We start from the raw sequence: 25,780 nt of genomic DNA, 5'->3' as shown, positions 1-25,780 counted from the left end.
GATCTCCTTGCACCAGATCTTCTCCATTCTGTACAGGTGTCTTTTGTTTTACCTATTATCCTCTATAATTACAAGCACATTCCTTGGAAGCTATTTTGCGTCTTTGTGACAAGACAGATGTCAAAAATGAAGGTGGCAGAAATACAATCATTACATAAGAAACAAGGTTCTTTAGAGTGAGGACAGAAAGCTGGTGTGTGGCACAGAGCTTGTTTGTGAATGTGGGAGTGGAGGGAGGTTCATCTTTCATCTACTTCTTCTTCCATGGAACTCAAGTGGACATACCTATATTGTCATTCATTCAGGCCCTGACCTACTTAGTTTTATGATATACATCTTCTATGGGGAAAACATATAAACTGTTTTTATGTTTACAATTTTCATATTAATATTCTGTAAATTAGGTCAGCAAATAATACTAATTCATTCACATTAACAACGCGAGGTGTTAGTACCACTTTATAATGTCTTGGTAAGGCCACACTTGGAATACAGCATTCAGTTTTGGTCGCCACAATGTAAAAAAGATGTTGAGACTCTAGAAAGAGTGCAGAGAAGAGCAACCAAGATGATTATGGGACTGGCGACTAAAACATATGAAGAACGGTTGCAGGAACTGGGTATGTCTAGTGTAATGAAAAGAAGGACTAGGGAAGACATGATAGCAGTGTTCCAATATCTCAGGGGTTACCATAAAGAAGAGGGAGTCAAACTATTCTCCAAGGCACCAGAGGGTAGAACAAGAAGCAATGGGTGGAAACTAATCAAGGAGAGAAGCAACTTAGAACTGAGGAAAAATTTGCTGACAATTAGAACAATTAATTAGTGGAACAGCTTGCCTCCAGAAGTTGTGAATGCAGTTGGATAACCATTTGTCTGAAGTGCTGTAGGGTTTCCTGCCTAAGCAGGGGGTTGGACTAGAAGACCTCTGTTCCAACTCTGTTATTCTATTCATGAAAACTGCAGTTTTTAAGAACAATGCTTTCATTTTCTATTGTCTCAGGGCAGGTAAGGGAAATTTGGAAACTTACGAATTAAACTGCCCCATTATATCTTAGGCAAAGAAATTCCCTAATACTAATCACAAGTATACCTAGACATAACTGTGAGACTGCAACAAAGGGCATCTAATTCATCAAGGTCTTCAGCAGGAGTCAACTTGATGTTTGTACAAGTCTCACAGACTACAAATAATGATGATTGTTAGCAAGTAATCTGCAGTTTAGGAGACGACATATACAGTAGCTCTTGATTTTAAAAGATTCAGTTCTAAAGCCATGTCCATAAGTACAAATGTGATCACCTGATTCACAAAAGGCAAAATGACCGGATCCCCTTAATACATTGAACCACCAACTACCTAATCCCATTTTAGCCTAATCCAGCATGCTGAGTACAATGTGGCTGAATCACAAATCATGTTCAGAAATGATCTCACATTCAATCAACAAGTGAGTTAAGACAGGATATCTGGTTGGATTTAACAATCAGTTCACAGACTGACAGGAATTGATTAGACAACTTTTTAAAGAGTCATTTGAACATTTTCTATTTTCAATGAACACAACCAACCAGAGGTGGGTTGCTCCCTGTTTGGCCTGGATCAGGCAAACTGGTAATAATGGCAGTGTGAGGCTCTGCCCAATTGCCCAGATGCTTCTGCGCATGTACAGAAGCATCGTGCGTGTACGCGAATGCATCCATGAGCAAACCGGCAATAAAAAATTGGCAACCCACCTTTGCAACCAACCCCTCGCTGATTCACAGAAAAGCTATAAGAGTCTCTGTAAAAGTCTCCATCCTATTATATTAAATATATATTGGTTAAAAACCGGAAGTGATCAAAGTTGCTGAAATTCTTATATAAGCCTATCTTGTTAAAGGAAGACAGTGGGCATTTACTGGAGGAAATATTTTGTTTCCTTGTGGCTTCTACCAAAAATGTGGTGTCCAGGGACATCTCATCCAGCAACCCAGCCATTTTCTACACTTATGGCACAAAGTACCATTGAATAATTCATTTGGCATGGAAGCTTTCACAGGACTGGACTGTTCAACTGGATGAGCAGAGGATCCTTCCCTGCATGAAACCAAGGTAAGATTATTGACAATATGCATGAAACCTGTGGCAGATTATTCAGAGTTTGTTTGGATGGATGGCTCGTGTTAGTACATACACATTAACTGAACGAATATGCCTTGCTCTTCACAGAGCTCCTGGGAGATAGATAGAGGATTGTTCCATTGATACCACTGGCTAGTTTGAGATAGAATTAGCTTACGCATATGCTGTTCTTGGGGGGCAGGGGAAGATTAATCTGCATTATAAAGATTTCACAAATTATATGCGGTGGAATCAGAGAGATTTGAGCTCCCCACTCCCTCCTCTTGGTAAGCTTATGCACAATTTTAGGGTAATTCAGTTGAATAGATTGGCATCAAATTCAGAACAAGCAAAAGGATGTTTTTCTAGCCACAGCATTTAATTTGCTTATGGAATTCATTAGTGTAAGATGTAATAATGTCAGGAGATTAGATGGCTTTTTAAAAGTAGTATTAGGCAACTCCAGGCAAGAAAAGTCTCCCCTTCAATGCTAGCCATGAAACAATAGATAGCTCATCTTTGCAGCCAAGATACCCCCCCAATTAACAGTGTCCTCCTTCTCCACATGGTTGTGTATGTTGACCCTTCTCCAAGCTGATACTCTTTAAATGTGTGTGTATGGGGGGGGGGGTGTTTGTGATTCCCACATTCCACAGCTAGGTGTCTGAAGAATAAATTCCAAAAAGGCAAGTTGCAATATGTGAGGGCAGTTTTAAGAGGTGTAATCGGATACAGAGGCCATCTTCATACAATGTTCACTTGCACATTTAAGCTTGGTTAGCTTTAACTTTATTTTGTTTTTTTTAATACTCTGGTGTGCAAATCTGGTGTGTAAATAATTAGTTCCCAATGCAACAAATAGCACAAATCCAGAATAAGGGCTAAATCAGTAACCAGGATAAATACATTTCAAAACACAGTCAGGAAGAAAAAGAACCAAATGATTGGCTCATGCATAAAATAAGGTGATACAGGTGTACGATTGTGAATTTGCCGACACTTCTTTTAGCAGCTATAAAAATAGATTTGGTACATGGCCTGGCCAACTTGCTGTATCTACAAAATCATTCCCTCTCCCCGCCATTATCTATATATTTACATACCATATGCAGAAAGTAAGGAATACCAACCAGCTTTCCTATCTCTGCTAGATCCAATAGAAGATAGGCAGACCACAGGTAGTCCTCGACTTACAACGATAATGGAGCTGCCCATTACAGGTAGATTTACAACCTTCTTTGTGGTGGTTGTTAAGCAAATACTGTGGTCCTAAACTGAACTAATTCCACACTGTAGGGTAATTTGTCCAAAACCCAGAAGTAGCAATAGCAATAGTACTTAGATTTATATATTGCTTCACAGTGCTTTTACAGCCCTCGCTAAGCAGTTTGCAGAATTAGCATATTGCTCCCAATAATCTGGGTCCTCATTTTACCCACCTCGAAAGGAGGGAAGGCTGAGTCAACCTTGAGCCAGTGAGATTTGAACTGCCGAACTACAGCTAACGGTCAACTAAAGTAGCCTGCAGTACTGCACTCTAACCACTGCACCATCTCAGTGCAGTGGTTATACTTATATACTGCTTCACAGTGCTTTTACAGCCCACTCTAAGCGGTTTACAGAGTCAGCATATTGCCCCCAACAATATGCTGGGTCATAAGTACCCTTGATGAGATCCATCATAACTTCAAACGGTGAGTAAGTGACCTATCATAAGTCAAGAGCTACCTGTACTACTCCACTACAGAATATTCTAGCACTAGATTTCCTGCCTCAAGCATAAAATTAAACTAGTTTGCTTATAAGACATCAAACAATTTTATTATTTCATTGATAAACAGCAATTTATCAGTTGGTTCCCAGAATAATGGCTACTAACTCACCAAAACAGGAGAGGTGCGGTGACCTAGAGGTGAAGATGCTTGCCTCTCACTTGGAAGGTTGAGAGTTCAATCCTAGGCAATGACAGATGTTTCTCCACCAGGGTGCAAAGAGAAAATATCTGCTGCAAACTCTGCATAGGCATCAGGAAAGGCCCAGTTTCAATCACTCCCAATTCCACCCTAATAAAAAGGGATTATTAAAACAATAACAGCACCATATTCAGACAAAAGGGGACATCCTTTGACCCAACTGTATGAGCTTTCCAAAGGATGTGGCTGCTTTAATGTTTCAGTAAGTACTTTGTTCTTACTGAAAACCCAAACAATATAGTAGCTTTTTTTCTTTGGCTTCTCTATGCAAAGCAATTATTTCCAATGCTTTTACAATTTTCCTACAGATTAATGAGTGTCTGGTGATCATTGATGTGGTGGCTCAGTGGCTAAGACGCTGAGCTTGTTGATCAGAAGGCCAGCTGTTCGGCAGTTCGAATCCCTAGCACCACATAGTGGAGTGAGCTCCCAGTTTCTGCCAACCTAGCAGTTTGAAAGCAAGTAAAAATACAAGTAGAAAAATAGGAACCACCTTTGATAGGAAGGTAACAGTGTTCTGTGCGCCTTTGGCATTTAGTCATCTCATGACCATGGAGAATCTTCGGACACCACTGGTTCTTCGGCTTTGAAACGGAGATGAGCACCGTTCCCTAGAGTCGGAAACAACTAGCACATATATGCAAGGAGAACCTTTGTCTTTACCTAGTGGTTATTGAGAGACAAAAATGCAATCTTAACAGTCATGTGATCAGCTGAATGGATGGAACTGAGATTGCTCAGTTTCTGACCATTAATATCAAGAAGCAAATGGATAGTTTACAGAGTTTCCTGCCAGCCAGTAAGTTAGGTGAGCACAGTAAATGTGAATGAGACTTATTCTAAATGGACAAAGATAGGGTTGCTCAACTAGTTTTTAATAGTATGATTAGGATGTGTTTTTTTTAAGCGATGATATGGCAAATGATATACTGTAGCTTTCCCTCTTCAATTCATATAGAATTCATGTAGGCATCAGAAATTACTTTCGCTTACAATTTTCCTTGTATCCTTGCAATTAACACTGCTCAAGTCTTTTGTTCTCCTTGAATAACACGGTAAGCAATCTGATTCTCAAATGGTCCAAGAGGCTGGCACAGGGACATTCACCTTTCCTTTCATCCATTAAAAAATTTCCAAGGTCACAAATCCTTTGACTGTCCTACCTGAATGTATGGTTTTGGTAGAAGGAAAATATCTAGTTTTACCACTAGACATTTGTTGAAACACTGTGGTTCTAATTTCCTAATATCTCACCCTGGTAAATCATTGTTCGTGTTTCTTTTCACTTCTTGTTAAACAAGAGTTATCATGCTTCAGAGCTCGCTCTCTAGAAGCTAATCCTTTGGGGAGTTTTCTAGCACATGAAGAACACTGATCACAAAACATTGGGATGCCATTTGATATATAGCAGGCAGCATCGTGTCCCCTATAATTTGGAATAGCACTAGTTAAGTGGGGACATAGAGTGCAATACCTGTGACATAAGAACTGAAGTGTTAAAAGATCATTTTCATTTGTCATCGTGAAACAGTGAAGAGTGTGTTGCAGACAGTATAAGCACCTGAAAATTGCTTCCCAGAATAATGGCTACTAGACTCACCAATGAATTACCTCTAGATGTATTAGGCTACAGCTCCTATAATTTCCCCTCACCTTCTCTTTGTGTTCAGACTCAATGTGCGTGGTTTGTTCTGTCTTTCTCTACAGAAAACTTTCTCACATCTCACCATCACCACCACTGTAGATTCATAGCAGCGGTTCCTTCCATGAAAAGTCAGCACCTCTCCATTAGATAATTAGGAAAGAAAGACCACGAGACTCCATGTGTGGAAATCAAGTGTACTTTTACTAATTATAAATGATTAAAGGCATAGCGAAGCGAAATCTGAATATTTAGGCGCGAAAGTGATTGATATATAGAATAGCCCATTCCCCTCCCCTTGGCATCACAGTTACAGTCCAATCATAATTCTCCCAAGTGTCAGGTGCGAGATAACTTCAAAAGGCATCACGAAGATGGAATGTCGGTGCCGTTAGTCCTGGCGGGAAACTCCCACGCATGTATAGTCCCATCAGTAGCTGAACTCCAGAACCTTCCTCCAGCACAATGAGTAACCCTACCCAAATACCATGCCCTCCCTCCCCATTTCATGGCAGCCGAAGCAACAGCAAAGCAGAGGCTGACAGAGACTCTCTGTGCAAACCCCAAGCCCAACTCTCCCAAATAGTACTGCTTGACTACGATTCTTAATGTAACCGAAGAAGAAGACCACAGGGGAAGTTCAATATCGTTATTTCATTTTCTTAATTTTGAACCCAAGTCTAAACTTTGACTTCCATTCAAGGTTCATTGAACCTTCTTTCCAGGGTTGGTTTCCGGCTGCTGCTACTGCTGGTTTGCTCAGGGACGCGCTTTGTGTGTGCACTTCACTATTGATGCACGCTATGCACACATGCACAGTACTAAAAAAAATATTTGTAGCAAAAAACAAGATGGCGCCACCTACGGTGCCGCTGAGAGAACCAGTTGGGGGCATGGCAGGCTGAGTTACTACCTAATCGGCCAAACCGGTCCAAACTAGTAGGAACCCACCTGTGTTCTTGTCCCAGTTCTGGTCCAACTTACTTGTTACTCAGAGGGCAAGGGCCACCTCAGCTGGCAGAAGGTCATCTATCCCTAGCTTAGCATATCTTATTCTCAAATAGCGGCACTCAGACCTCTAAAGAACAACAAGGCTAGTCTTTTGCATTTCTCCAGACGCTTTTTAATTCCCATGCCATTTCCAAGCAATGAAACACACCACAGGCACCTGTTTAAGCCATAAAAAGACAAGCTTCTGACTTGTACTGTTCAGAGGGAGAAAATGATCTTTTATTGTTCTGGTGTCTCCAGATGATCCCTATGTGGCTACCTGGAGACTTCCCAGCCCTTCCTCCAGCTTCTCTTGGCAAACTTAATTGAAGAGTCTGTTCTGCTAAAGAGCAGGGCTTCCTGGACCTTCAAGGTCATTCTAATTGCTCCCTTGTTCTTAAACAGCCTCTGTTTCAACCCATTTTTGCAAGAATGATAGAATTTCTCAGTTCACTGGTTCAGATAATCCCTCTGGTCTCAGAAACAAACAGCAGTAATAAGAGACTGTAATGCCCTAGGAACTTATTTCAGATTTCTCAAACTTTCAGCAGGTTTCTCATTTCAGGGAGCCAAAATGAGAAGCAACTAACCTTGAAGGACATTCTTGCGGCATCATCCCTTGTTGCCTGGGAGGAGAGTGGCGATTTCCAGCATGCCTCCTGGTTAGTGCTGAAGCGGGCATATAGTGGCATCCATCACATCTCTCCTTTGGGCAGCAGCCAGATCTCCCCCCCCCCCCACAGCAGAAGTGCAAAACAAAGGGAAATGGATCAGAATCAGGTGAGCAGGAATGACAGGGCAGCAAGCCATGGAAAGAGAGGTCAGCCAAAGTTTTTCCCTTTGGTCCTGCAACGTTGGCTTTGAGCCAGTTTGCCCAGCTGCTGTAAATCAACCACCCCAGCAAAATGAAGTTAATATTAGGAAAGCTCATTCTCATTTTAATGTAAGCTTACCTCATTCCACGCCTCCGGATGAGCATAAGAACTGAAACTATCATTTTTACTAGGTTGTTTCAAAGCAATAGTGCCAATTCTTTTTGTCATTTGTAGTAGTCTTCTTGAACTCAGTTGAAATGGAATTGTTACCAATAATGGAGTGGTTGTGATATGTTAATTGTACCATGACTGTTTTAGTTGATGGAATTAAGATTCATTTTATAAACTGCCAAGCTTTGTTGATGTCTGCCAATCGGTAAATCAAAAGTAGGACTACTGTACATGGACTGAAAAAACCTGGACAACAACTAGATGGCGGAAAAGAGGTGTGTTATATACCCTTTACTACCATCTAGTGGTCATCTGGAATTCTGATTCTAGGCTTGTTCTATAATTGAGATGCAAAATTCATTGTTATTTAATATATTATGGGTCATCACAGGTTTGATCCTAATTCAAGTAATATATTTAACAATGTTAGGAATCTCACAGACTGATGTTTTTTCATTGTGGTTTGAGTATATCTTCTGAAAAAGAAACCTTTGTTTCTCAGAACAATTGTAAAATCAGACCAAATGTGGACCATTCATTTCACATATATTCAGAAAGATGCACAATGAACAAACAATAAACAATCAGGCTGAAATGAGAGCTTTAGACCACGGCTGTTATGGAATATTTCTTTTTTCGTGATGTAAGAATTATCCCAGATCTGGGGTACCAAATGGGAGAAACGTTGCTAATCCTGACCCAGGATAGATCTTATCTCATGAGAAATAGTTTTTTCCCCCCTTATCAGAATCACAATTGCTATACTGCTAGATTTGGGTTTGTAAACCATTACATTTATTACATTTATGGCCGTTAAGCCTCTGCAGACTTCAGAAATGACATTAAAGCAAACTCCTGCAGAAGCCTGGAAAAAGCTGTTGCTGCCGCTGCTGCTTTAAGAAATCCACTCATTAAGCCTGAAAAGAGTCTAGCTACTCTAATGAGTAGCAGAGAATTTGTCCTTGCATATGGTTCAAAGCATGTCTTCTGAATCATTTTCAAATTAGCCATAATAGCCACCATTTTCTAACACACTGGCATAAAGAATACCAGAGTTCTTGGTTTTTGTTTGGTTTTTGTTTGGTTAGGTTTTGCAACCAGTGAGTTTTGCTCACCAATTGATTATATCCACTTATTTCAACTGTCTCACATTCTGTTTATTGATAGATGATTGACAGTTACCACTACGATTTATGCACCCACACCACAATCACCAGGATTTTGCATCTATTGATTATCTTCACAGCATGCCAAAACATTTGGGATATGAGATTTTAACACTAGCATTGGGCCAAAAATAAAAGGCAGAAGCCCAGGTGTTTTCCTACGTTTTATCCTTACGACAATCCTGCGAAGTAAGTAAGATGGAGCAATGGAGAACAACGTGTTCTATGTGAATGACATGCAGATAAAACTGGGATCTGAACCTAATTTCTACTTAGGAAGTTCTAAAGTGAAGGATTAAATATTGTGGGGAAATATTTATTCTGGATGTTGCTTATTGTTCCATCTTCAGCTTTGTTTACACCACGGTCTCTGTTCAGCTAGACACTACGGTACAGCTTTAGTTGACAAATGATGGCTCATATGATGAGCAGACTTCTCCAGTAACTGCATTTCAGGGATAGGACTGTAAGTAATGGAGAAACCCATTTCTTCTCCGAATATATTCATTGTTAAAGAATCTTTGTAGGGAGACGTTCTATTCAAGAAGGGATGCAAGGAAACGATATTGCACATGAGTACATATATCCTGGAAGGTTGTCAGAAGATGATGAGATTCTACTACCTACTGGTGATGATATATGGATCAAGCTCCAGCTGGTGCTGCTGACAAATTTGGAAGATGAGCAAGTCCCTCCACACCATAGCTGCCACAACCTAATGGACAGGAATCCAAAGCTTCCTATGATATCATCACAAAAAGCAGCCTTGGGGTTGCCTTGCCCCTTCCTCCTCATGTGATGGTACAAATTGTGTAAGAAATGGCCCATGCATACATCAAATATCTCTGTACTTCTATATGCATTGTACCAGTAGGAGTTGTTCAGACATGAGAGTCACCCATGAGAGTTGAAGCAATGCCCGGAGGCCCATCTGTGTTTGGCATCATATTACCATGTGTGTTTGGGCAACATACAGAATGGGAGGGATTGCTAGGAAGTTGAATGTTTTCTTTGATCCATTAATCAGCAAATGTAATTGGCAATAACAAATTTTAATCTGCAAGATAGAAAGTTTAAAGACACACTGATTGATATTAAAGTTATTTTAATTTGTAGTCCACCATGGTACTATAATAGGAAAGTGAAAAAATAAATTATATCAAGGCCTTTTAACAATGAGTAGCTTTTCTTTATTAAATGGTTTCTTTGCCTTAACATTTTTTTTTAGCTAAAAAGGTTTAGATGACATGAAGATTCATTTAAATTTAATTGATTACTTTAAAGGCAGGGAATTCATAAGCAAAATCTTCTTTGATATTGGTTTTGTTACAAACTTTCAGTGACTGAATTGCGATTATTGGGGGTAGTACTATTTCTGAATATCATAGAGAGAAAAAACCATAGTACTTCAATTAGCTGCAATTTCAATTGTATCTCTCAGATATCTCTGAGGTTTATCTCTAAAAAGTTTCAAACTGAATTTGGAATTCATTTACTAGGGAAGGTCCATTGAACACAATAGGAGTGATTATTTTTATTAAATATGCATAAAATTGCAATCATCCTAAAATGGGGTTAGAGGATTGGAATGGTGGATTGTCTTAATGCTGCATTTGAATAGCATCCAGGCTCTGAGATCTGTTTTTAATGCCCAGTTTCAACTATGTAACATGTTAAATAATATAATTTTGAGCCCATGAAAACTGCTTGTCTCAGTGAGACGTTTTGATTAGATAAAATGGTTTAATAGGTAAGGTGTGATATTCAGACAGGTGAAGGTCACTCTGCTCTTCATTTGTGCAAGTACATCCCTTAATATCAGTGCATGGCATGGGTCTGCTTTTGTTTTCTACAAGTACAGTAAAGGTAAAGGTTCCCCTTGCACACATGTGCTAGTTTTTCCCAACTCTACGGGGCAGTGCTCATCTTCATTTCTATGCCAAAAAGCCAGCCCTATCCAAAGACGTCTTTGTGGTCATATGGCTGGCATAACTAAATGCTGAAGGCGCATGGAACACTATTACCTTCCCACCAAAAGTGGTTCCTATTTTTTCTACTAACATTTTTATATGCTTTCAAACTGCTAGGTTGGCAAAAGCTGGGACAAGTAATGGGAGCTCACTCTGTTATGTGGCGCTGGGGATTCAAACCGTCAAACTGCCAACCTTTCTGATTGGCAAGCTCAGCCACTGAGCCACCATGTCCCTCTTAATGACAGTAATTGAGATTGGAATTTTCATCACTATGCAATGCTGTTCTAAAACACAATGTTACATGACCATATGCAGCTTTAGTGATGGAGATTCCCGTAGTCCCCAGTTATACTCATTAAGCAAATCACTGTGGGTCCTAAAGAAAGAACTAAACCTCATGTGACTGCAACTTCCAACTGGCTTCCCCATTGAGTTTTCTTGTGGGAAACCAGCAGGGAAACTTGCAAATTGTAAACATGGTCATGGTCAGAAATCTGGGCCAGTTACTGAGTGCCTGGATCACAATGAATCCTTAGAGCCCAAACATTATGACTACAAACGGTACGTGCAACTTTAATAGAAAAGTGAAAAGCTGGGATTACATTAAAACTGTGAGGTTGCTGTAATGTATGGGAAGATCAGCAGATGAACAAGTGATACAGAGAAGATATGCTGCTAGCCATCAGTTACAGCAACGCTAGGTTGTGCCTTTGGAGGTATTTATTTATATATACAGTATTTGTAAAATTTATATGGTCATCCATCTCCCCTACACTCACCCCTGCTCTTTTCCCTCTGCAGTTGGGCTTGGACAATCTGGAACTGCGCTGCCTGCAGTATGATCTAAGCACAGTACACAAAATTGTCTGCTCCAGTGTCTTAATAGCAATAGCAATAGCAGTTAGACTTATATACCGCTTCATAGGGCTTTCAGCCCTCTCTAAGCGGTTTACAGAGTCAGCATATTGCCCCCACAGTCTGGGTCCTCATTTCACCCACCTTGGAAGGATGGAAGGCTGAGTCAACCTTGAGCCGGTGAGATTTGAACCTCTGAACTGCAGATAACAGTCAGCTGAAGTGGCCTGCAGTACTGCACCCTAACCACTGCGCCACCTCGGCTCTTCCATCGGTCTTACCCATCAATGACTTCTTCAGCTTCAACCACAATAACACATGGGCAAACAATCGATACAAGCTCAAGGTAAACTGCTCCAAACTCAATTGCAGAAGATATGACTTCAGCAAGAGTGGTCAATGCCTGGAATGCTCTACCTGACTCCATTGTTACATCCTCAAACCCTCACAGCTTCAAACGTAAACTGCCTACCATGGACTTCACCCCATTTTTAAGAGGTCTATAAAACGCACCAGCGTTCCTAACATCCCTGTCCTATTGTCCTCATCTATTTGTAGTCATTTATTTCGTTCATATCCATGTTTATATTTATACCTGCTATCTTGTACATGTTTGACAAACTAATAAATTCAAAATTCAGTTCAAAGAAAAACAAAGTCCAGTTGCCTCCTGAAAAACTGCCACCTTCGGGATAGCAATTGAGAGGGTCTTTGATTTTTCTGCCCTTATTTACCTTGTTCCTGTTTTACAGCCAGCACAATAGCTAATTTTAAAAAAAGTTCTATATATCCATCCCAATTTGCGCAATGACAAAAGAAGCCTATTCACATTCAGGATCTTTCTATCCTTTTTCAATATAGCTGCTGTAAATGTAGAGTCTTAATTACTTGACAACATCTGCTTAGCAATAAATCAATGCACCCATATAGTTGATTTAGTCAAAGTCTTTGGTCCTGGAGGAACACTTTCAAGGCACACTTGCCAGAGCCACTTATGGGCCAAGCAGCATTAAAAGTCCTCCTGCTCATCCTGGGTTACCCAAAGGCGTCACGTCTTAGAATAGGAATCAGTTCATGAGCTTGAAGTCAGCTTTCCCCATTAGAAATTCCAGATGTTTATGCTGACAGATTCTTTTTATTACTTTTAATGGAGCCCAATTGAAAAAAACCTCTCGCCTCCTTCAATAGATTTTTAAAAGAGATTGGAAGTCAAGCTGTTAAGGAAAAGTGCCCTTGGGTTCAGCACAGGAGAAGTTGGGAGAGGAGTATCTCAGGCATCTGTCAAACGCAAACCTTGGGTAGCTTTTATCTTTCACAATCAGGTGCTTTGCTATGAAATGGCGTTTCGATCTTTCATTTTTCCTGCCTCATTAATTCACTACATACAGGCATGTGGCACTTTCCAATAACAGATCTTGAGAGATCTCTGCCCCAAAAGGTTTGCAGTTTGAAACAAACGCAGAAAATAATAAAAGAATGAAAATAGAGAACATGGGGGAATACTGCGTGATTGAGTCTTAGTTGATGATCACTTAATTTCAGTTTGTTGTTTAACCAGGCAAAAGCCAACACTGACCTTCACATTTCAGAGGTGTAAAAACACAAAGATACAATTATCATCTCAAAGGACCTCAGATAATTGAAGGAAACAAGAACAACTAACAATCACATGGCCCCTCTGCAGGGAAATTGGAGAGACATTGCTAAAAGATCTCATTCTGAGCAAGTGCTTTTATATGAAAACAACTTTTTATCAACCTCAGATTAACAAAGTTGGAAGAGACCTTTTAGGTCATCTAGTCCAACAGCCCTGCTCAAGCAGGAGACCCTGCACCATTTCTGACAGATGGCAGTCCAGTCTCTTCTTGAAAGCCTCCAGTGATGAAGCTCCCATACCTTCTGAAGGCAAGCTATTCCACTGGTTGATTGCTCTCACTGTCAGAAAATATCTCCTTATTTCTAGGTTGAATCTCTCCTTGAATCAAACTCTAATCATCTTTAATTATTGATGTCAAAAGCTAAGCAAATCCAGACCGAATTAACATCTGGATGGGAGACCAACAGGAAATACCAAGAAAATATGTATCTATGTAAACATCAAGTCACCTAATTTGGCTACAGGAAGATTTCACCTTTTCCCTAAAAATGAAGAGACTGCAATCTTCTTTTAATAAGATCATTCTCAAGGAGCCTTACTTCAATATTTGTATAGTTAAGAATGGGGCAATCATATCAAATACATTCAAATGGAATCTTTTCCTTGGCATGCCCTGTTTTCTTATTTACCTTCTCTATGATAAATCAATTTCACTATTATAAAACTATTAACTGAAAATTGACAAGACCTCCTCTTGGAATAGATATGGAACACAGTTGTTTGTATACTGGCAATGATTATACATGCAATTGTGTAGTCTGTGATCTAGTCAATGCAATTACTATATTGTGTGCATATTGGTGACAGAGCAGATTTACATACATGCGGATGGCCACATGTGTGGTTTGCATTATTCTGATTGTCAGATAAAGAATATCTACCCATTTCCTTAGAGCTGTTGTGTGTCTGACCAGGACTGAAGGCTTTCATCTGATTGGATGCTGTGAACATTGATCATGGATTGATGAATCTGCACTGTCCCACTGAGTAATTACAGGCCATTCCACAGAGTAACATCATCCATCAATGTCCTGATACAGTAAAAAAAAAAAGCATGCTTGGAAAAAGCTTTTTCTTCCTTGTCCACATTTTTTCTCCTTCCTTACCCTGGCCAATCTAAATACATTTACTCTTCAATCATGTTATCCACGCACTAAAATTTGAATATATTTCTGAGCCTTTAAAAAATAGGTTGCTTTATGCAGTGATCCACCTAACTTTGAATTCTGTGGTAAGAATATAAAATTACCCCCATTGGGTTATATCAAAGGCTCATTTAGACCAGGATTTTATTTCCATAATGGGCAACTAAATAGTAGTAGGAAGTCCAGAAATCTAGGGCTTGAGGGCAATAAGGCCTATACTCCCCAATGACTATGACCTAGAGATATTGGCTATTTCTGGTAATAAACAGTTGTTATAAATGAAGTCCACTGAATCTGTCCAATCTTTCCAAACTGATAACTATCATTATATTCTAAAAAAGCAAATTAAGTAGATTAATGATGTACCATGCAGTGCAGTCATTCCTTGATTCCTGAATCTTTCACCATTGTACTGGATGTTGATACTATTATGTAGTAAAATTTGCTTCTATTCCCTTTTTCTACCGTAACCCTGACTCCGTTCCCGGGCATATGATATTTTAATAACTTCCAAAAATTCAACATTTAGTCATTCTGGCCAAGCTTTTCTGAACCCTATCTTTTTTTTTAATTCCAAATATATACTTTATGAGGTAGAAACTAGAGTTGTACTGAAAGCCATATATAATATTATACATACATACTTATAAATTTATAATATAAATATTATAAACACTATAGAGTTGCAAAGCTGGGAGTTTAATTTGTTAAACAATAGTTCCTAAACTTGTTGCCATCACACTTTCCTTTAGTGTAATCTTAATGTACACACTTCTCCTAAAAATTCAAACCAAACACTAAAACAAATCAAATGAACAATGAAAACAATACAATGAAATTTGGGGAAAATAGGTTTATTGCAGTGGTGAAATTCAATTATTTTTTACTATGTTCTGTGGGCGTGGCTTGGTGAGCGTGGTGTGGCTTGGTGGGCATGGCTTGGTGGGCATGGCAGGGGAGAAGGATTCTGCAAAATCTCCATTCCCATCCCACTCTGGGGTCAACCAGAGATGGCATTTGCCAGTTCTCCAAACTACTCAAAATTTCCGCTACCAGTTCTCCAGAACCTGCTGGATTTCACTCCAGGTTTATCATAACAATGTAACAAAAAGATTCTGCACATTTTCCCTGGGCTCTTTCTGCATCTACCCAAGGCAGGTATGTCCTAGAGTTTGGAAAGCCCTTTGTTATTCCTTCTCTTGATGCTCTTTTCAAACCAATTGCTTTTAGGCCAAGATTTTCCTTTCCTGGTCAATCAATGGGAAGGAACTCAGATCCTATCTGCATGTGTGTGAAATTGGGATTGCTGTTCCAAAGTGCCTGCTTTATTATGTAATCAAATGTTAAAAGTTATTCCACCAGTTGGTGAGATGAGAATTTTTCTAAAAGGTATGTCAATAAGAAATAAAGAACCTCTTCAGCTAAGACTTTCAGTTCTTAATTATTTCTATAACAAGTTATAGAACGCAGAACATCAGAATTGGACGGCACCTTGGAGGTCTTGGAGGTCTTCTAGTTCAACCCAACTCAAGCAGAAGACCCTATACCAGTGTTTCTCAACCTTGGCAACTTGAAGATGTCTGGACTTCAACTCCCAGAATTCCCCCAGCCAGCATTCGTTGAGAAACACTGCCCTATACCATCTCAAACAAATAGTTGTCCAGTCTCTTCTTAAAAGCCTCCAGTAATGGAGCATCCACAACTTTTGAAGGGAAGCTTTTCCACTAGTTGACTGTTCTCACTGTCAGGAAATTTCTCCTTAGTTCTAGGTTGCGTCTTTTCTTGGTTACTTTCCATCTATTGCTTCTTATCTTGCCTTCTGGTGTTTTGGAAAATAAGTTGGCCCTCTCTCCTTTGTGGCAGCCTCTCAAATATTGGAACACTGCTGTCATGTTATCCCTTGTCCTTCTTTTCATTAAACTAGACATACCCAGTTCCTGAAACCATTCTTCATATGTTTAGTCTCCAGCCCCCTAATAATCTTTGTTACTCTTCTCTGTACTCTTTCCAGAATCTCAACATCTTTTTTATATTGTGGTAGCCAAAAATGGATGCAGTATTCTAAGTGTGATCTTACCAAGGCCTTCTAAAGTAATACTAACACAATGTGATCTTGATTCTATCGCTTGGTTAAGTAGCTTTGAGTTTCACTGGCTTTTTTGGCAACTGTAGCACACTGCTGATTCATATATAAATGATTGTTTACTAGGACTCCAAGATTCCTCTAGTAGTTACTGCTATTGAGCCAAGTTTCCCCTAATCTGTACTTGTGCATTTTGTTTTTTTTTTGCCTATGTGTAAAATCTTGCTTTTCTCTACACTGGATTTCATTTTGTTAGATAGGGCCCAATGTTCAAATTTGTCGAGATCCATTTGTATCTTGACTCTATCTTCTGGGGTGTTGGGAATTCCTGCCAGTCTGGTGTCATCTGCAAATTTGATGAGTTCCCTTTCTAAATTCTTTTAGATTCTCTCATCTAAATTGTTTATGAAGATATTGAAGAGTACTTGGCCTAAAACAGAATCTTGGGGTACCCCACTGCTTACTTCTTTCCCTGTAAATGTACTTTCCATTAAGACTTAACCACTTAATCACTGTTTTGCTGTTTGGGTGTTCTTATTGTTTTAAATTAGTAGTTTCCCTAAGTGCCCTGCTGGCAAAAATGCAAGATATACATGGTAAAACCATTCATTTATCTATTCCATTTGTAAGGCCTCACTGCTTGTGCATTGTGAATCTAGCAGCTAATATCAGGTTTTAAAAGGGGTCCTCAAACTTTTTAAACAGGGGGCCAATTCACGGTCCCTCAGACTGCTGGGGACAGACCGGCTGGGTGGGCGTGGCTAAGTGGCCATGTGACTGGGTGGGCATGGCTAGGTCATGTGACTAGATGGGTATGGCCCATGCGTGAGTGAAGCAAGCGCGTGCATGCAGTAATGCTGCCAGCAACCCAGCCCTAGCGTGGCCAGTTTAACTGTCCATTGAACAATGCACACAAATTAAACTTTAGTTTGTTTTGTTCCTGGGGGTGTTTTATTTGCTTTTGGTTGCATGTTGCTCTTTTGGTTACCTTTTTTTTTTTACTAGACCATTTTTTCAGTTGTTTAGGAGTCTAGTGGTCACTTCAGGAAATTCAGTTTTGCAGCAATTCTTCTCAGTCTCAAGGAGCTTGAGAAATCTCTCTCTGTCTCAGAAATATTCTGCAGGGCAAAAACGGCTCATTTTTTGGCCACAAATGAGCTGTTTTCACCCATTTTTGGCCTCGGGGTTTTTGTGTGCCCCATTTTTCATTCCCACCCCACCTCCAGAAGCATTCTGCAGGCCAAAACCAGGCCAAAATGGCTCGGATTTGGGGCACAAATGGGCCGGTTTTGCCCATTTTTTGGCCTCCTAGGACGTCTGTGCGCTCTGTTGTGGGAAGTTATCATCCAGCCCTCTCCCAGAAAAAATGAAATATCCTAGGAAATATTGAAAAGGCAGAATGTTTCTCTGGATGTGAAAAGAAGCATGTTTTAAAAGACAGAATAGTTGCCTGTAGCTTCCTGCCTACCCCCACTTTGTCAATAGGCCCATTAAGACTAGCCAGGCTAGCCCACTTTACATAATAAAGACTTCCCCACTGCAGCTGTAGGGGGAAGGGATATTACTCAACTACACATGGCATCTGAGAACTCATACCTGCATGGCACCATGGGAGTATGACAACCAATCAGAATACATTTCTTACACAGGAACAGGAAACAGAGAGGTGGGACTAAACAGGGTATAAAAAGCCTAGCAAGCCCCTTCCTCAGCCCTTCTCTTCTTCTCCACCTACATTGAAGCATGTGATCACCTTTTCTGTACAGGGCTCAAGCCATGTGGCCCTGTCCAACAATAAACCATCTTTCCAAGCAGCCTCCATGTCTCCAGTGTCTTCTTCCCCACTTGGAGCTGAACCCAGAAGGACATTTCTTTCAACACTGTTTTTCATTCCCCACCCCCCACCTCCAGAAGCATTCTGCAGGCCAAAAACAGGCAAAATCAGTCCATTTTATGGCCTCCAGGGCTGTGTCTATACCCTGTTTTTCACCTCCTCACCTCCAGAAGCATTCTGCAAGACAAAAACAGGAAAAAATGGCCCATTTTATCCCATTTTTTGGCCCTCCTAGGGTGTTTGTGTGCCCCGTTTTTCATCTCCCCAGCCTCCAGAACATCTCTGCAGGCCAAAGTTGTTGGCCTTACCTTTCAGTTACAGCCCTCATGAAGGTAAATCTGCGCTCAGCTGAAGGGTAAATGAGATGATGTGGGCAGGGCAGCCTCGTGGCCCTGCGCGGGCTGGATTGATGGCTTCGGCAGGCCACATGTGGCCCATAGTTTGAGTACCCATGGGTTAAAACAACAATTAAAAAATGTCTGCAAAAAACCCAGAAATTAAACCATATCCAAAACCAATCCCACTCCAAGCAATATCCTTAAAAAAGGATCATCAAGTACCCTGGCTCAATGTGTATCATTTATTTATTTGTATTATTTCTTTATTTAACTGACTATATGTCTAACTATGAGATTTCTTAGTAGTTTACAATTAAAAAATAAAACCACACTTTAAAGCAGACATACCCAAAGCAATTAGAATAGCACTTAGACACAGAAAGCCAACCATTAAACTTAATGCTGAAAGACATGGTTTAAAAAACATGTCAGGAATCTTTTTAGTAGTGTGCACAAAATAAAAAAGATGTTTTATTTTGAGCATGGAATGAAACAGGCAAATCAGAAGCATTGTCTTTAACTGAGCCCTATTGGAACAGTTCTCAGAATCTTCTAATATTCTGGTTCATATGTAACAATGGAACTTGAAAAAGTTGAGCAGTAGATGAAGTGGAAATCCCTACTAGCTGCTATCAGTACTAATTGGCCAAAGGGATTATTTTTAAAAGTATCAAGAGAATTCCCTAAAGGAAACAATAAGAATTTAGCTCTGGTCTCAACAATGATAAGTCAGTGAGTTTTAATTGGCTCCTCTTTCCTAGTTCTTATTTCAGTAGAGAAGTATTTTCCTTTTTTTAAAAAAAGCCTGGAGATATACAAACCAGATAGTCATATGAAAAAGTACTCTTCATTTCTATAGTATTTTGTTTTAATATTTTTTAAATTGTAGTGCTGTTTTTAAACAGAACAGTATAGCACTTTTGCAGAAAAAAGGAGCTAGACATATTGCCAGATCCTAAATTTTGATTTTCCAGATACTTATTTATTCGGAACAATGCTATAGGACACTGCACACCAGACAGTTTCCCCCCCAAATGCCATCACTCTGCTAAACAACTAATCCCCACAACACTGTCAAATTATCTACTAAGACTGTATTAGTATTATTCTTCTCTTCCTTCCTAGTACCTACCTCTTTCCAAATACCTATCTCTTTCCACTTATGACTATAACCATGTTGCTTGTATCTTTAAATTTTATATTGTTTTATTTGTTTCCTAGTGTAATTTGAATGCTTGTTAGTAACCTATGACTATCACTAAGTGTTGTATCTTATGATTCTTGATGAATGTATTCTATTTTATTTTTCTTCATGTACACTGAGAGCATATACGCCAAAGACAAATTCCTTGTGTGTCCAATCCCACTTGGCCAATAAAGAATTCTGTTCTATTTGATTCAAATGCTCAGAGGGATGGATGGACACAGCTAGAAAAGCACATACAATCTGCCTCTTGCAGAATCCCCAAATCAAGGTCTATTTGTCTACCTACTACCTATCTATTGTATCTTCTCCAGAATATAAAGTCTAATTACTTTTATTCCATCACTTTGAGTAAATAGACATTTGGTCCTTCTCTTCCTGACCTTGAGAATGAGGAATACAGTGTTCAACCATTTACATAATGGTTCAGTCTAGCCTGAAAATCACTAGATTCCACCTCATCCATCCCAGCTTTTAAAGAAAGAAAGAAATAAAAAATATTGCCACATTCTTCAACTAATGAATAAATGTACCGTATTTTTTCAGAGTATAAGACGCCCCTTTTTTCCTCAAAAAAGAGGCTGAAAATCTGGGTACACTGAATACAGTATTTTTTGCCTCCCGAAACCCCGCCCCTTCATCAAAATGGCCATGCATACCCTTATGGAGGCTTTCAGAGAGCTCCTGGGAGCTGGGGAGGGCAGAAATGAGGGGTAAACAGGCCATTTTCTGCCCCCAACAGCACTCTATAAGCCTCCATAAGCCTATGCATGCAATTTTTTTGGCAAAAAACAGGCCCGTTTTCGTGAAAAACAGGTTTGGGAGGTTTGCAGAGTGCAAAAACTTTTTTTTTCCTTTTGGAAAGCTCTTTAACTGATTGATGAGAACTACATTGATCAAGTGCTGTGCCAGCAGAAACACCTACCTGTCTACTGTATTTCTCTCTACATATCTCTTTCTATTTCTCTTTCTCTATCCCTCTACCTACCTACCTTCCTACACTCTATCTCTCTCTATTTCTCTCTCTATCTCTTTACCTACCTACCTACCTAACTACTTTCTCTCTCCCTACCTACTATATTTCTGTTTCTTTCTCTCCCTATTTATCCCTCTATCTACCTACCTACCTTTTTTTTAAAAAATCCTCTTCAAAACCTTGGTGTGTCTTATACTCTGGTGCGTCTTATACTCTGAAAAATACGGTAAATATATCTGAATGTTACGAGGATAAAATAATAATAAGAAACCTCAGCAACAATATATTGAATTCAAATAAAATCTCTACATTTAGCAACTCACTTAGAACTCAATAAGGCACAGGCAACATGCATAGGATGCTTTGCCCAAAGCTCAACAAAGCATCCCAAGACAATATAGGAAGCTTTGTATTTTTAAACAAACATTGAAACTCAAGAGGCCAATAGAGCACGTACACTGTGCACATGAACACAAAAAGCACCACAAATCAACCCTGCGTTAAATATTTTTTGCATTTTCACAGGTTTGTCATTGCAAGCAATACTTGTCCATAATGCAAAGTACTACAGCTGTACGGACAAATCTTCAGATCACTTGCGAACAAAACAAAACAAAAATAATTGACATACCACCCATCCACAACTTCTTTTTCAATAGCCAGAACTTGTCAGGAAGGCAGCTAATCATTCAACTACAAGTAACCTTCTCTGCTTAACTGCTTCTTTACCGTTACTGAATCCTATATCACTCCATCCCAGTGGTGGGATACGACCGGTACGTCCCGGTATGGGCGTACCGGTGCCTGCTAGGAGCACCAGATACCATTCCGGTACTGTGCTATGAAGGGCCCACCTGCCCTCCTTACCTGTATTTGAGCCGATTGGGGCTTCTGCGCACACGCATGGAGCATAGGGCGCCTGCATGATGCTCTGCCGAACAGCTGCAGCGTCATGGAGCATCACGGGTGGTAAATACACATGTGCATGCTGTGTGCATGCTGTATGCATGCATGTGGTGGATGCCCGGCCCCATTGCACCATATCAGTTGCACCGGGATCCGGAACCACTGCTCCATCCAGTCCAAACCTATACAATAGCAGCAGGAATAGAACAGATTTTGTTGCTATACTTATGAGGCTGGTTAAAAAAAAATTGGAAGAAAGAAAGTAACCAGTCACAAGTCACAAGACATGAACACACCATGTGTAGAAGAGATGGAACAAATGAAATAAACATAGCTCAAAACAGCTAAGTTTGGTTCTTGGTTGAAATACAACAGATGTTTCATTCTGACCTTGAATTTCTTTTTTTTAAAAATCCCCCTCAAACATTCATTTTTTGATTCAAGCTTGAAACACTTGAGATGGTCATTTGAAGGACAGGAATGTTTTCATAGTGTAATATTTTGCATACCGCTTTGTTTAAAAACCAAAAAAGCAAACGAAGAGGCAAAACTCTCCCCCCAAAAAAATGTTCTCTTAGGAGTCTGAAAGGAAAGGCCTTTAAATGTTCTCCAGTATTCATAAATATATGAGGCTCCACCAGAGGTGGTATTCAGCAGGTTCTGACTAGTTCTGGAGAACTGGTAGCGGAAATTTTGAGTAGTTCGGAAAACTGGTAAATGCCACCTCTGACTGTCCCCACCCCCATTTATTCTCTGCCTCCAGAGTCCCAGCGGATCAGGAGGGAATGGGGATTTTACAGAATCCTTCCCCTGCCACGCCCACCAAGCCATGCCCACCAAGCCGCACCACACCGACCAAGCCACACCCACAGAACCGGTAGTGAAAAAATTTGAATCCCACCACTGGGCTCCAGATTTGCTAAGTGCTGGAGCAGGGGTGTCAAGCTCAAGGCCCACGTGCCAGATCCAGCCCACAGTGTGCTTAGATCTGGCCAGTGGGGCCACCCTGGAAACAGTGAGGGACCAGCCCGCAATGCCTCTGCCAACAAAAATGGGTTCCCGAGCTCTGTTTCCAGTTGCAATGGAAACAAGAGGGTGGCCTTCTGCAACCCTCTGCCAGTGAAAATGGAGCTTGGGCAGCCCACCCAGGTTCCGTCCTCAATGGCAAAGGGTTGCAGGAGGCCGTCGCAGCTGGAGACCAAGCTCATGGATCCATTTTCACTGGCAGAGCTCTCAGGCCGCAACAGGCGCCCCCGACATGAGTGACATCTAGCAGGCCGCGCCCACTCTGGCTACACCCAACCGAGGTAAAACACAAGCCTGATGCAGCCCTCAATGAAATCCAAGTTTGACACCCCTGTGCTGGAGAATCTGATGAGGCAGCTTTTCTGGCTTTTATAAAGTGACAAATGTAAGAGACATGGGGAGCCTTGGCAGATTCAGTCGTACAAAGCTTTGTGCAAGCATCTGATTGCTCCACAGTGGCCAGCCAACAAACTGAAGCATGGGATATCACTATCAGCCTCCTGTTGCTACTCCATGGCAACATCCCCTTTTTCAATAGAGTTGGTCTTTGGATGTTCAGTTTGTAATTCCCAGTAAGTCTCTCCCTCCATGGATTTATGGGTCTACCTTTTCATGTATTTTTCTAATCATTTGCCATGACAGTTGCTGTAGCAAATGCAGTCTTGAGGTTGGGTTGACTTTCAGCTTTAAGATAGTCTTTGAATCAAGCAAGGTAATCGCATTGACAGATTTCACAACAGGAGTAGATTGTGTCTGGAAAAAATACAGGGAGGACAAATCATAGGGGAAACCTCAGTTAGTTTTCTCTTCTGCTGTTGCCACTGCATTTGAAAAAAAAGGCGGTCTTTGGAAATATCCTACAAATATCTGACAGTAGACTCTGGTTTCTTGAATAGTTTGTAAATGTTATTTATTTCTATGGATCAATTGATGGTTGATTTGCCTGAATGCCAAGCTTCCAGGAAATTCCTAGTGTTTTGAAATTCGCTTGGTCTAAGGATACTCACCATTTCCCAGCTAAAACTATGGTTAGGATTAGGGTTAAGTCTTTAGATGTGTTCCACAATTTGTATGGAGTTTTCATTCTGTCTTCTGATTGCTAGTTGGTATTCATGGATGTGTTCCAGTGGTGGGTTTCAATTTTTTTAGAACCTCTTCTGTAGGTGTGGACTACTTTGTGGGAGTGGCTTGCCGGCCATGTGACCAGGTGGGAAGCAGCTTGCCAGCCATGTGACTGGGTGGGCGTGGCCAACTAGTAAAATGTGGTGAAAATCACTTAACAACGCTCTTGCTTAGCAACCAAAATATTGGCTCAGAAACTCTGGCATTTGAAGCACGCAAGTCTTAAAGCTGTCAAGTTACAAGACCCTTGCACCCCTAACCCTTTAGAAAAAAAACCCCAGGGTTGTTCAAACTTGACAGCTTTAAGACTTGTGGACTTCAACTCCCAGAATTCCTCCTCTTGCTCTTCATCTTGATGATGTGTGGACGGGTGGGGGGAGGGAGCTAGAACCGGTTCTAAACGGCACTGTAGATTTGTAGAACCTCTTCTATAGAAGATGTTAGAACTGGCAGGAACCCACCCCTGATGTGTTCTGATAGTTTTCTGCCTGTCTGTGCAACATGGTATCTGGTGTCTGGAGCCAAGGTGGCGCAGTGGTTAAATGCAGCACTGCAGGCTACTTCAGCTGACTGCAGTTCAGCAGTTCGGCTGTTCAAATCCCACCAGGCTCAAGGTTGACTCAGCCTTCCATCCTTCCGAGGTGGGTAAAATGAGGACCCGGATTGTTGTTGGGGGCAATATGCCGACTCTGTAAACCCCTTAGAGAGGGCTGAAAGCCCTATAAGCGGTATATAAGTCTAACTATTGCTATTGCTATTGTTACAGTGTCTGTATGCTGAGGATGACTTTTTTTCTTTTTCTTCAGCTACTGGATCATTTGGTTTAGTTAAGATGTTTCAGAGGGCTTTAGTTTATTTGTGTGCTATGATGATGCCATGTGGTTGTAATAGTCTGCTGAGATGTTTATGCATCACACATTTACATACTATTTAAACAAGAAAATAAAATCCTTAGAAGGAAACAAAGAGACCAAAACACATTTCCTTCAGCATTCAACATCCAAATAAGCAGATTAACACCAGACAAACAATCAAACAGAAAACAATACAAAACAATATCAAGAAACTATCAGGGAGAAAACCACACTACCAACACTAGCAGGGCAAGCTACTATATATAAACAGGGAGCAAACTCCACACTCACTACCACTCATGACGTTATCTAGTTGGTTCATGAAATGTCTGCAGGAGAGCAGCAGTTCAACCCGGAGTTACTTTTCTATTGAAATATCTGACAGTCTTTCAAAAGATGACTTCTACTTAAATGAGCATTTGTTTGCCTTTTTTAATGCTATTCTTTCTCCTGGTCTACAAAACAGCATTAGACTATCTTCCGTTTTAAAAAATCCTTAAGTAATCATCATTGAATCAATATTTGAAAATGTTCCATGGATAATGTGGGAAGAAGAGCACCTTCTCATTAACACCATTCCTCAGCTGAACCTTTTTTTAAAATATTTTTTTATTATTAAAACAAACAAAAACAAAACAACACATACAAAAAACTTTCCTCAATTTCGTCAAGCATGTCGTTTGGTTACAAACTTTTGTGCATCAGTTTTTACAATTAGAAATACTGGTTATCCATCAAACATAACTAAATACATCACTAACATTGAGCATTATGTGTTCAGGTTACCATTAATATTAATCATCCATAGAGTATACAATACTTATAGTGTGGCATATTCAACTCCAGAAATAGTTTTCCATTGTTAATCCAAGTAGTTATTGAATATTTCAATTCATGTATGTATCAATTATTCATTACATCATCATTAGTCCATTTAACATATAAA

Source organism: Thamnophis sirtalis, unplaced genomic scaffold, assembly GCF_051295495.1.
Source record: "Thamnophis sirtalis isolate CommonGarterSnake01/CBP01778 unplaced genomic scaffold, rThaSir2_p1.2 scaffold_7, whole genome shotgun sequence".
Classification (NCBI taxonomy): Eukaryota; Metazoa; Chordata; class Lepidosauria; order Squamata; family Natricidae; genus Thamnophis; species Thamnophis sirtalis.
The sequence above is the reverse complement of the archived record's forward strand: the minus strand, read 5'-3'. Positions refer to the sequence as shown.